Below are 13,222 nucleotides of genomic sequence, written 5' to 3' on the forward strand. Positions count from 1 at the left end.
AAACATGTTAAGTACTAATATTACCAAATGTAACATTCTGGTGGTACCGTAGTGAAAGCCATCACACCGGACTAGGCATTTCATTCTATAGTTTTATCTGTTTAAAATTTTAAGACAGGTTTATAGATATGTAGCTTATACAAGAGAGGAAAAAGAAAAATATTTAAAATTTTTTTGTGGGTGCTTAAGCATCCTTCTCATAAGACTTGGTTAGATTAGGTTTCATTTTAGCTTTCATATCAGAAAATTATTGTAAAACTGATTAAGCACAGTCCAACTTTATTTCACTTGTCATTTGCTGAATTATAAAGGTTTTTCTTTCTAGTAATATTTCATTGATTCATAAGGAAGAAAATTTGTGTGGCACTGAATAAAATTCTGCTGATTTTCATTTAAAGAGAACATATAGCATTATGGTGCTTTTTAAAATTAAGAGCATATAAGTTAATAATTTATCATTTAATAAATAATAATTATTAGACAAAGATTTTAGATTTTTTCAGTTCTACATTATATGGTGGTTAAAGGGAAAAGAAGGGAGTTTTGAGAAAAGGGAAAGGAAAAGACAAGATCAGGACAAGCAGGAGTACAGCAGAGCTTGGCCAGAGGGAGAAGACCAAAACATGAGAACAGGAAAGACGAGGACAGAGAAGGGTTTTGTACAGTCTTACTTTTGCCCAACATGTTCTTCTACCAACTGCTCTTCTCCTTGTTGAGGGCTTGGTTGTAACTTCAGCTCCTCGAAAAAGTGTCTTTGACCTTCTGTCTCTTCCCTTGTACGTGATTCTCCTTCTCAATCATGTGTTGTTTACTTTTTTAACGCTTACCACAATTTATAATATTTTGGGTTTTGATTCTCCCATTATATATATCTCCCCTGCCATGACATTAAGTTCTTTAAAGGCAGGATTATGTCAGATTTTCTTCTGTAACCCATAGCATAGGGATTTCTTAATTGTTTGTTGACTCTATTAATTAGTTAACTTAGGAGAGAACATGGAAAAAATAGAGTGGTAAGGAGTCTCCAGATATTAGCAAAAACAGGTGTAAGAGAGTTATAGAATGGGTAATCAGGGTGGATGTGTGCTTCATGTAAAAAAAAAAGCATTTGAAATAAGTATTTCATAGTTAGTGTTAGTTGATAGGGTAATGGTGTGTCCAGGAGAGAGTGGCTTTAGGGAGTGGTGGAGGTAAAGGTAACTGGAGATGTCAAGGAACTGAAATTCAGATAAGAGAAGTTGGATGGATCCTTTACAAGGATGCTTTAAGACTTGGGATCTGGAACCAGGTCCTATTGTGTTCAGTGATTATACAGTATAAACATGATGTTAATCATAACGTGGAAGAGACAGGTTGGGAAAGCTAGATGGCATTAACTAAAGCTTTTATATGAATGTGGGTTAGTAATTCTTTAGAAGTAGTGTCTCTGGCTGTCCAGTTCAAGAATAGAAGTAAGGGAGAAGTCAACACTATATTTCTCCTTTTTTTTTCCCTAGATAAGCTTAAAGCTTTACCAGGAATACCAACAAGATTTTATTTAAACCTCACTGGTTAGAACTATTCCACATGGGTACTCTCTGACTGTTCAAGAGAATTGGAAAGCAGATAGAGATGTTCTGTACTTCCCAGACTCTTACTCCATCAGTTAAGACCATTTACTTTCTAAAATTAAGGAACTGTTTTATTTGGGAAGTGGGGGATTTCCTTCTATTTAGCTATCCCCACATTGTAGAGGCAAGAAAAAGTAGTCAAAATTTATCAAACCAACATTGACTTCTTGAAAGGGAATGCACATCCTGTCAGCTAATTTTGTGAAAGGTTAAGGTGATTACAGAAGCATGTTTCTATAGGAATAATGTGAAGTTGTTGATGAACTGCCTAGTAAATGGTTCAGACTTTTAGTGGAGATCTCACAAAGTTTGTAGGAGTAAAGGTAAAGTTTAAAGCCAATCTTCCACAAGATCACGGACATCTCCTTGTTACCCTGTGTGCCTGCCAAAAGTAAGAGAAAAAATTAATATGAATGATTGACCACACACACAGATGAAGCAACAAAGAATAACAGGTCTGCCTACATCTGTTCAGATAATTGGACTTAGCAGACAAATTCCTTCAACAAATATTAATTATTGAACAAACCATAATTGAGTAGCTGCTAAGCACCAGGTGCTTGGAATATATAAGATAGTTTTGACTTTGTGTGCTATTACCTAAATGCCTCCAAATACCTGATACGATTATTAATAAAGTTTTAATCTTAGTTATAATTATCTGTAAAAATAAATAATACTGAATTAATCTCAGTTGAAAATATTTACAATAATATCATAAACTTTCTAGAACATAATAATAATAATACCCCAAATTTTTCATGCTATGTAAGTATTCTTAGAATAACTGGATGATCTTTTAATTGACTACTTTTTAAAAATTGTTGTGTATATTTTCAGTTTAGGATGAGGGGACTGTAGACTCTAACTAGATTGTACTCTTAAATATTGGAAATAAGATAAACAATATTCACCCTGTGAAAAACAGAATTAGTTACCTTCTGAAACCATGTAATTTAAGAGATAGCTTTTAAATGTGTTTTCAAGAATAGTCAATTTTCCAGCTTCTAACCAGAGATAGGGGTGGGAAGGAATTGACATTAATGACAATAGTGTCTTAATGACAGTTAATAAGGAATTAACTGACATTAAGACACTATAATAATCTTACTTGCATTGTATTGATATTTTGGAAATAATCAGTTAGTATAATCTGTTGTTTTAAAAATTCCTCATGCTAGTCCAGGTGTAATCCCATGGTTTGGGAGGCTGAGGCAGGATGATCACAAGTTCAAGGTCAGCCTCTGCAACTTAGTGAGGCCCTGGGTAACTTAGTGAGACACTGTTTCAAAATGAAAAAAAAAAAAATTAAAAAGGGCTGGCTAAACACCCCTGGGTTCAATCCCTGGTACAAAGAAAAAAAAAATCCTAAATATGTTGCCTTATTTGTAGCTTGTTTCCAAACAAGGATCTGAGAATTTGGGGGCAGTTTTCTTACATCTAGACTGCTGAACTGTTTCAGCTCTGTCTCCCCTCTGCACTGGAATACTATTAACAACTTAAAAATTGTTTTCCTTGCCTTAAACCCCATTATTCTTAAATTTATCAATAATGCCACCACAGTGAACCTCTTAGAACATGTCATTCTTCTTCCTTAAAATCTTTCACGTAGGGCTGGAGCAGCTGTAGTTCAGTGGTAAAGCATTTGCCTAGCACATGTGAAGCACTGAATTCGACTCTCAGCACCACACAAAAATAAATAAATCAAATAAAGATATTGAGTCTATGTACAACTAAAAATATTTTTTTTTAAAAATTGTTCACTTATTGATTAAAGACAGACTTGAGCATGCATATAGACTCCATTATCTGACCCCTGCATACTTATCCTAATTAATTTCTTGTTGGTTGAACCATCTTTTCACATCATAATTAATTTAAAACTGTATTTTCTTTACTCAGCTTCATGTTTTATGTCTCTGAAACTACTGTCTCAGCTATTTACTTGGCTCAATGCTCTCCACCCTTGAATCCATTCCATCTACTCCAGGAAGTTCCCCCCGAGCTCCTCAGCCTTATCAAGTGCCATATCTATACACCTTTACTACAGTACTTTGTATATTATATAGAAGTTATTTTTATATGGATCATTTCTCTTAAACTGTAAGTTTTTTTATATTAATTATTTGGCTTTATTTTGGGAAGGGTTTCTTAAATGATGCCTTTTAAACCTCCCCTCCATGTCAGAGCTATATTTTGGTGAGTTGAATGATATAAAGCAGCAAAGGGAGATACTACAATGTTAAGTTCTTAAAGGCATCAACTTATATTCTTCCTAGGAGATAGCGTGAGTCAGTGCTATCTGAGTTGTGCTAAGTCAGAACTTACTTGAACTTAAGTTCTTAAGTCAGAACACATAACTTGAGCAGTTCACAGTTGAAGCTTATGGTCAACACAATTCCCAAAACACAAGAATGGCTAAAAAAATAAAGGAGCTAGAGAGTGTTATGTATACCAAAAACTCTAAGACAAAGAGTTTCTAACATGGTGACTCTGAACTTGCTAACATCCAGACCTGGGGAGGAGACACCATGGATTCACTTAACACTTCTGGAATACAAAACACAGTAGTTAAATATACTAGCTAAAACCCAATTCTTTTCTGGTACACTTGGGGTAACGTAGTTTTTTGGAAGGATGGGAAAAATATGAATTTTTATTACCTCTATTCTGGCAAGCTGTATGAGAAAATATTTTGAGCAAAGAAAACCTGCTGCTTGTGTTCCCTGCGGGTCTTTTCCAAATTGGCTCCTTTTAACTCTAAAACTAATACCACAAAACCAGTAAAAATATGCCCAAGGCAGTTTGGGAGCACTATAAAATACCTTGGCAGTGCTATTCTGGCTGCTCTTAGACAATCCTTTTGTGTGTTTCAGGTGCTGTTGCTACTGAATTGTTCTTCTAAACCTGGGAACAAGCTGTTGAGTCCTGATTTTCCATACACATTCAGAACCTGGATTCTATTGAGACTTTTATGTCCTAAGAAATGTTTTAGAATATTCTGGTATCAAACTTTTAAAAATTTATAGTATCTGCTTCTTGCTATCATGAAGTGATGACTGTTAGGTTGTATTTTTTAACTATAAAATTATGATTGTATAGATAATGGTTTATAGGAAGATTGGTACTGTCTTCTAGGTGATCATCCTATCTTAAGGGTTTTTCTGTAAAATATTTATTTATTCAACAAATACTCCATGCGTGTCTATTAAGTACCAGGCATTATTTAAGTGATATATATATATATATATATATATATATATATATATATATATTACACAAAATATGCACCAAATTCTGGTCTCTGCATTAAAAGTAAGAAAGTTATAAAATTTACTACAGGAAACACTTAAATCTCTCATTAGGGTCTCATTAGGATCTTCTTTTGAGAGTGTAAAACAAAATATTAGTAGAGAAAATCCTCTTATTTACCGAAGTTTTTGTTTAAACAATGTGTAAGTCTTTATTCTATCTTAGTTTTAAGATAAAATTATTATGAAAGAAAGTATAACAATGGATTTTAGTTATAATTTTTATCTATTTTTTTAAACCTTTTTTCCTTTATTTTTTGAGACATGTGTGGCTGTTGCTTAGGCTGGCCTTGAACTCCTGGGCTCAAGTGATCCTCCTGCCTAAGCTCCACAGGTGTACAACATCATGCCCAGCTTTATTTTACCAATTAAAAAGAAAAAAAAATGTTTTTAGATAAAAAGGAGTTCTGTTTTTTTTTTAAGTCGCAATATCACTTATATATATTTGTTCTTTTTAGTTATGGATACCACCAGGATACACTCTGACATTATCACAAAAACATGGAACACAAGCCACTCCAATTCAGTCCTCAGAACTATTCTGTTTTTGTATAGGAATAATAATATATATTTTTTCCAAATTAGCATTCTTTAAAAAAAGAATGATCAATCTCAAGTTTTAGTTTTGAAGTAACTGTAGATAGTTTTCTGTCTTTCTTTTATTATTTTTTTAAATAATGTCATACCAGGAGATATGTTTGAAAGTTACATTCTCAAATTCAAACAACGTTCATAGAAAGCCATAAATTATTCCTATACTTATAAAAATATTAAACATTATAACCAGAAAAATACCTTACCCATTGGAATGAGAAAGAACATGGAGAATTGGGATATACAAATTAATCAGTTAAAAATAAGTAAAAATGTATTAGAACAGGTCATATTAACAATTTCAGTGACAGTGATAAAATTACACTACGTAATTTGCATTTGCTATCAAAGATCACAGTAGATACTAGAAGACAATTGTTATATAAACCATTAATTTGCAGAGTATGCTGGAACATGCCTATAATCTCGGAGACTCTGCAGGCTGAGGCAGGAGGATCACAAGTTCAAAGCCAGCTGCAACAACTTAGCATGGCCCTAAGCAATTTAGCAAGACCTTGTCTCAAAGTATAAGATAAAAAAGGTGTAGGCACGTGGCTCAGTGATTAATTGCCCCTGGGTTCAATCCCCAGTACAAAACCAAACCAAAAACAAACCCATTAACTTCAAATGAAAATTAGTTATGTAACAATGAGTTTCTGCCAATTAGTGTTTAGTAAAAAGTTTAAGTACCCGGTTGATCTAGCTCGGAAGGTTTTTCATTCTTGATGATAAATTCTTAAATAAATTAGTACAAATAAATTATCATATTTTTGCACTAAGTACATTATTTGTTTAAGGTTGCTGAAATATCAAATTAGGTTTGTTTCCACTATATATATTTTGGGAAACTCAAAGTTTGCCATATGGGCAGTGTTCATTTTTCTTTTCCTTTGTAAACACTATGTAAATTGGAAGCAAAGTATATGGTTAGTTTAGCTCATTTAGAACATAATTTTCAAATCATGTGCTATGGAACTTGATGACTTCGCATAGTATCTTTGTGTGTGTGTGTGCGCGCGCGCGCGCGTGCGCGCATGCGTGCACGCTGGGGATTGAACCCAGGTCCCCAGGGCCTTGCACATGCTAGTAAGTGCATGCTCTACCACTGAACTATGTCCCCAGCCCACCATGTAGTATCTTTAGGCTTCCTTTTAATAAGCTTTACTTGTACTGGATTTGCTTTATTTATTTATTGTTCATGTTATTACCCAGCCTTTTGCAGTTCCTACAGGTGATTGTGTATGATAAAAAAAGCTTCTTAATGGATATATAGAAGCTGCTGGCATAGGAAGATGATTTATTGGTAAATGTACTACATTTTTATTTACTTATTTTTAGCTATATGTGACAGTAGAATGTATTTTTGCAGAATACACATACATAAAGTATAACTCATTCTATTAGGTTTCTACTCTTGTCGTTGTACATGATGTGGAGTTACCCTGGTTGTGTATACAAATACAAGGCTAGGAGAGTTATGACCAGTTGATTCTACTCATTTTCCTATTCCCCTCTCCCCTCCCTTCCCTTCATTACCCTTTGTTTAGTCCAGTCTATTTCTATTAATCCCCTCCCCAACATCCTTTGTTTGGGCTTAGCATCTACAAATCAGAGAGAACATTCAGCATTTGGTTTTTTGAGGTTGGCTTATTTCACTTAACATGATATTCTTTAGTTCCATCCACTTATTGGCAAATGCCATAATTTCATTTTTTTTTTTTGTGGTTGAGTAACATTCAATTCTTTGAAGATATCTAACATACGGTATAAGGATAGAATCTTAAAAGTGGCCAGAGGAAAAAAAAACTCAAGTAACATTCAGATAGAAACCAAACCTTAAAGCTAGAAGGTCTTGGAATAATATTTACCAAGCTCTGAAAGAAAATGGATGTCACCCGAGTATACTATAACCTGCAAAACTAAGCTTCTGATTTGATTATAAAATTAAAACTTTCCATGATAAATAAAAATCAAAAGAATTCACAACCAAAAAACCTGCACTGCAAAACATTCTTAACCAAATATTTTACAAAGAAGAAATCAAAAATAAAAATGAAATCCAGCAAAGGAAGGAACTACACTGGGGGTATAGTCAATAAAAAAAAAAGAAAGTAGGGAATAAAAATAATTTCTCAATAATAACTTTGAATGTAAATGGCCTAAATTCATCAATCAAAAGACACAGAGGGGCAGACTTGATTAAAAAACAAGACCCCATAATATGGTATCTCCAAGAGACTCACCTCATAGGCAAAGTCATCCACAGACTGAAGGTAAAAGGATGGCAAAAAACATACCATTCATGTGGAACTCCCAAACAAGCAGGGGTCTCTATCCTCATATCTCATAAAGTGTACTTCAAATCAAAATTGGTCAGAAGGGCCAAAGAAGGCCATTTTATACTACTCAAGGGAACTATGCATCAACAAGACATAACAATCTTAAATATTCATAACCCAAACCATGGAGCATCTACATACAGAAAACAAACCCTTAATAATCTTAAGAATCAAATAGTTCACAACACAATAATACTGGGTGACTTCAACACACCTCTCTCATCAATCAATAGATCTTCAAATAAATAAAGAAGCCACAGAACTAATAATACCATTAATAATTTAGACTTAACAGACATATGTAGAATATTTCATACATCAATGAATGACTACACTTTCTTTTCAGAAGCACATGGAACATTCTCTAAATGGACCACATCTTTGTCCACAAAGCAAATCTTCACAAATACAAAAAAATGCAAAAGACAATACTTTACATTCTATCAGATCATAATGGAATGAAATTAGAAATTAACTATAATATAAAAAATAGAAGCTACTCCAACACCTGGAGACTAAACAACATGGTATTGAATGACCAATGGATAATTGAAGAAATGAAGGATGAAATAAAACTACTTAGAGGTAAATGAGAATAGTGGAACAATATATCAAAATCTCTGGGATACTGAAGGCAGTTCTAAGAGGAAAGTTTATTGCATTGGGCTCATTTATTAAAAGAAGAGGAAAATCACCAAAGAAATAACTTATTTACATAAATGTACTACATTTGCTTAAGTATAGTATAGCACTTTTAAAATTATTCATTTCTAACATTTGAAAATCAAATTCAGTGTATAAAAGCTAATCCTAATGGAATATTATGAAAATTTTGAGATTTAGTTTTGCACTGGCAATACTATTAAATGGAGACATTTTCTTTCATTATTTAAATTACTGAGAATAATATGCTATTTTAAGAATGTATGAAAGTTTATTTAGATCACAATATATCATAATATATTGTGATCATTTCAAACTGCATGTAAAAACATCTTTAAATAGTTTCTGGGTAATATGATTTTTCTTTTTTGGTCAATTAAAGTACAGATTATATATATTTTTAGTTTGTTAAATATGTTTAATGTTAGTATTTAATGTTAGACTTTTTATATTAAATCATAGTTACTTGCTACCACCTTTTTAAAAAATGATTTCTGTAAAACAAAACACATCATAGGAAAACACACTAAACAAAGGTAGATCTTAATAACAAAGTAGTCGCCTTAGTGATTCTCATCACCATCATGCCCTCCCTCCTGCCCCCTCATTTTCTTATTTATTTATTTATGGGTTCTTTTTAGTTACACATGACAGTAGAATCTATTTTGATATAATTATACAAGCATGAAATATATCTTATTCTACTTAGGACCCCATTCTTGTGGATGTACATGATAGTGGGCTTCACTATGATGTTTTCATATATTTCTGAAAGTGAAATAACTCTCAAAAATAACACAGCAAGGTATTACCTAAGACATGATTATTTTAATGATATTCTTTATATTTCTTTCTAAATTTAGAGTTCATAAAATTATTTAAATGTTATTAATGTTCTCTATCAGGTTAACATAACAATTTGAAAAATCTACAGCATTTTTTGTTGCAGAATAATACTATGATATTTTACATTATTTTTTTAATCACCTAAGTCTTTTTATTAGTGGCATGGACTTATTAATATATTGTATTAATTAATTAGGAACTAAATTCATGATGCTTTACCTTTATACTGAATATTATATAATTTTAATTTTTTCTTTGAAATAATCCTAGTAGGGTTTCATGGGTGAGAGCAACAGCTCAAGGGGAATGGAATTGTTAGGTGCTGTTTTTTTTTTCCTTAAATATTTTTGATTCAGTAGACCTAGGGTTGTTTGCTTCCAAATATAAATTTTGTCTTAATTTAACTTAAAGGGACTTTTAAAGCTATACTTTTCAAGTGTGTTGAATTTTACTCTTCCTTTGCAAATTTATGGTGGTCTTGCTAATATGCTTATTGCACAGGGAAAAAGTAGTAAAATAAATGAATCTGAAGGATATTGTTTTATTTCTGTAATCCCAAAGATGTCAATATTGGGCAAATGCCTTGAAAAGATAAATGTCAGTATATTTTAAAGATTTTTATAAATCTCAAGAAGCATCCTTCTTGAATGAAAAAAATCCAATTCAGTTTTAGTATTTGGTGAATTTCTGAGCATTTTTAAAATCTGCATCTAAAATAACAGTAATGTTTAATCCTGTTCAATTGGATCTCCCTCAGTGTGGTTCTCTCTGTACTCTGGATGGTGCACCTTGATGATGATGGTCTAAAAGTGGACTTATGATGCCTATTTGATTGCATAACATAATGAGTTATTAGTTACCCATTCTCTTTTTAATCTTATGCAGTCATCTGTGTATCTCTACTTAATGCTTTTTCTCTGTATGCTCAACTTTTTCCATCTTGTGTATTGGTCATTTCTCTCTATATTCACTCTGTTTCATAAATATTACATCTTTTTGACTTTTTTTAAATTTTATTTTTTTAAACCTCTGTAGGTGGTATCGTTTTGTACAAATGGACTACTCTTCCTGCTGATCCTAAGTTTCTAACCTTTACTGGATCTATGCTGTTTATTCTAGAATCATGTATTATTCTCACCTCTGCTACAAACAAACAAACAAACAAATGTGGAGTTTATCCATCTCCTTATGAGAAATACTTTGGTGTTATAGAGCTTCCAGTTCCATTAAACTTGAGAACTACTGGCAAGAGTTTCATACCTAGGCTTGAAATAACTTCCTTAATGACCTGTCATTGGCTGAGAGCTCCATTCAGAAGGGAAAGGATGTCCTACAACTGTGATAACATTTTATTTGCCTTAAAAAATCTCTCATAATTTATTAAGAGTCAACAAAATAAAGAGGTTCTAGTTAAGCAGCTTCAAAATCATAAGAATACTAGTCTTTTTTTTTTTTTTTTTTTTTGGTGGGGGATATATTCCTTCACACTTCATCCCTCTAGTTTTTTAAAGTATGTTCTAAGAGCATGAGTTATATTTTATAGTTTAACAAATTTGGAAAATGACTGTTAAACAATTCTATTTTTTGATTACAGGACTTCTTTGGGTCACTAACAAGTTAATAAACATCTTAAATCTCCAGAGACAGGTAGTATATTGTGCTTCATAAACTTATTTTTCACCCTTTGCATAGAAAGTCTAAATGAAGTAGTTGGAAAACATATTAACTATTTTCTTAGCTTGTTAGTTTTCAAATTTCTCATCTGAAGAATGGAGTAAAAATTTATCTCTAAAATATATTGTTACAGATTTTCCAAACCTCTACTAATGTGGTATTTTTATTATAAATGAAGACTATATGTGAATCAATTTCTGCTCAAACAACATTTCAAGACTTACCTTATGTGAATAGAGGACAAAATATATTTTTGAAATTTTATGCCCCTTTTAAATCTTTATGATATTAGTAATAGGATTTTATTGTATAAAATAAAGATTTTGTTTTACATGTAATTATACACGACTCACTGGCATTTTAAATTTATTTTAATCTCATTCTGGAGTGTTAGATATTGCCATTTATGAAGACTCCAGTTGCTGCCTTTTTCTGTAATGCTCACCTAATAATACATGTAATGTTTATGATCAGTAAGGATTTTCATTATTTTTTTGGATTTTTGTATTTGTTATTCTCCAGTCCCCTAGTCTAAGGTAAAATCTAAAGCCCCCTCTTCCAACCTCCTGCATTTTGTTAAGCTGGCATTAGATACTAAGTCAAAAGAAGTGTCAAAGAGGTAATTCCATTGGGTGTGTGGACATTATTAAATGGAGAAGATTCCTAACAGACTGAAACTTCTGCTTTGTTTCCACATTTGTATTATTCTTTTAATAGTGTTCAATGTGTGGGTCTGAGGCCTTGGGATAGGATTGTTTTACATGGCCAAAAGCTTGTTATTCAAAGCCTCCTGGAAAAAAAATACGTCTAACTGCTCTAGACCTCCTGTTGTTCCCCCCTCCTTCCCCAATACGATTTGTTAAATCAGACAAACTGATAGTCTTGGATCTAATGCCAGAGTTCACTTGAGAGATCTGGAGGAAAAAATATTCTTATTTCAATAATAAGAATTTATAATTTTCAAGCATTTATAAATCAAGGCATAATTTACTGTCAGATATTAACTTAGATATTCTAAGGAATTATATGCATGATAAGTAGAATACTTACTACTGATACTTAAGAGCATGTATTCTTAAGTACCTTCTATTTTAGAGGATGATGGCATAAGAATTTTAAGTTAGTCCATGAATTGGGTTGGTAGCTAAAACAGTGGAAGGAATGCAATAATTATTTGTTGAACAATTGATGGAGTTCTGGTGATCACTTGTATTATTGGAGGGTCTTCCCTAGACTTGAAGCCTGAGCATGACAGGTGAATATGTTTTTTCACCAAATATTCTTTGACTTCTTTTTGTACCAAAACTTCTTGGAAAATTGATCAGCCTGTGTCTGTAAAAGATTAAAAGGAAATAATAGAAGTGGATGATGTGTTTCCTTCCCTTCAGAAACCACCTAAGTAGAATTGAAATAAGGCTACCATCAGACTGAAATGATACTATCCGGGAAACATTGCTGGCATGGTTCCTAATTACAGTTTTGTTATGCATGTTAAGTGAGAGGGAAATCGTGAAGTAACTTGGGGACCACAGCATTGACTTCTAAAACTCTTATTGACTTCAACAGCACCTTTATTGGCATTTTTATCATGTATAAATATACTTGCTTTCCCCAGATAGTGTAATTAGGAAATTAGGGTCAACACTTTGTCAAGATTAACAAAGAGCTTATTATACAAATCAAGATATTAGAAGTCAATTTGATTCTACTTCAAATTTTAAAATATATGGACATACAATTTGTTAACGTGTTGGTGATTATTTTTCATAACATTTAATTGCTAACTCAGGACGGCACCATGAGATTTTATCTTGAAAAGACATAATAAGGCTAACAATAACTTGAGAAAGTATACTAATGTACTTTTTTTCTCATAAGCTGATCAGATGATTTGACTCTTCTTGTTATAAAAAAAATCCTGAAATTTGTTATCTGTACCCAAAAGAATGTTAGACTTTATCAGATACTTAAAATGTGAAACAAGTCTGAAAGGGAGAAGGAGATATACAAAGAGCTTGAGAGTATTCTTACTTTAAATATCTTATGTCTTCTAGGTGAACATTTTTCCTTTCTAAGAAATTCCCCTCTACCACTCCTCTCACTCCTTATCCAGTTCTTCCTCATCATCTTCTTCCTTTATTTTGTTTTATTTGTGAATGTTTGCTACTTTATTCATCCTAAAAGT

Source organism: Marmota marmota, unplaced genomic scaffold, assembly GCF_001458135.2.
Source record: "Marmota marmota marmota unplaced genomic scaffold, marMar, whole genome shotgun sequence".
Taxonomy (NCBI): Eukaryota; Metazoa; Chordata; class Mammalia; order Rodentia; family Sciuridae; genus Marmota; species Marmota marmota.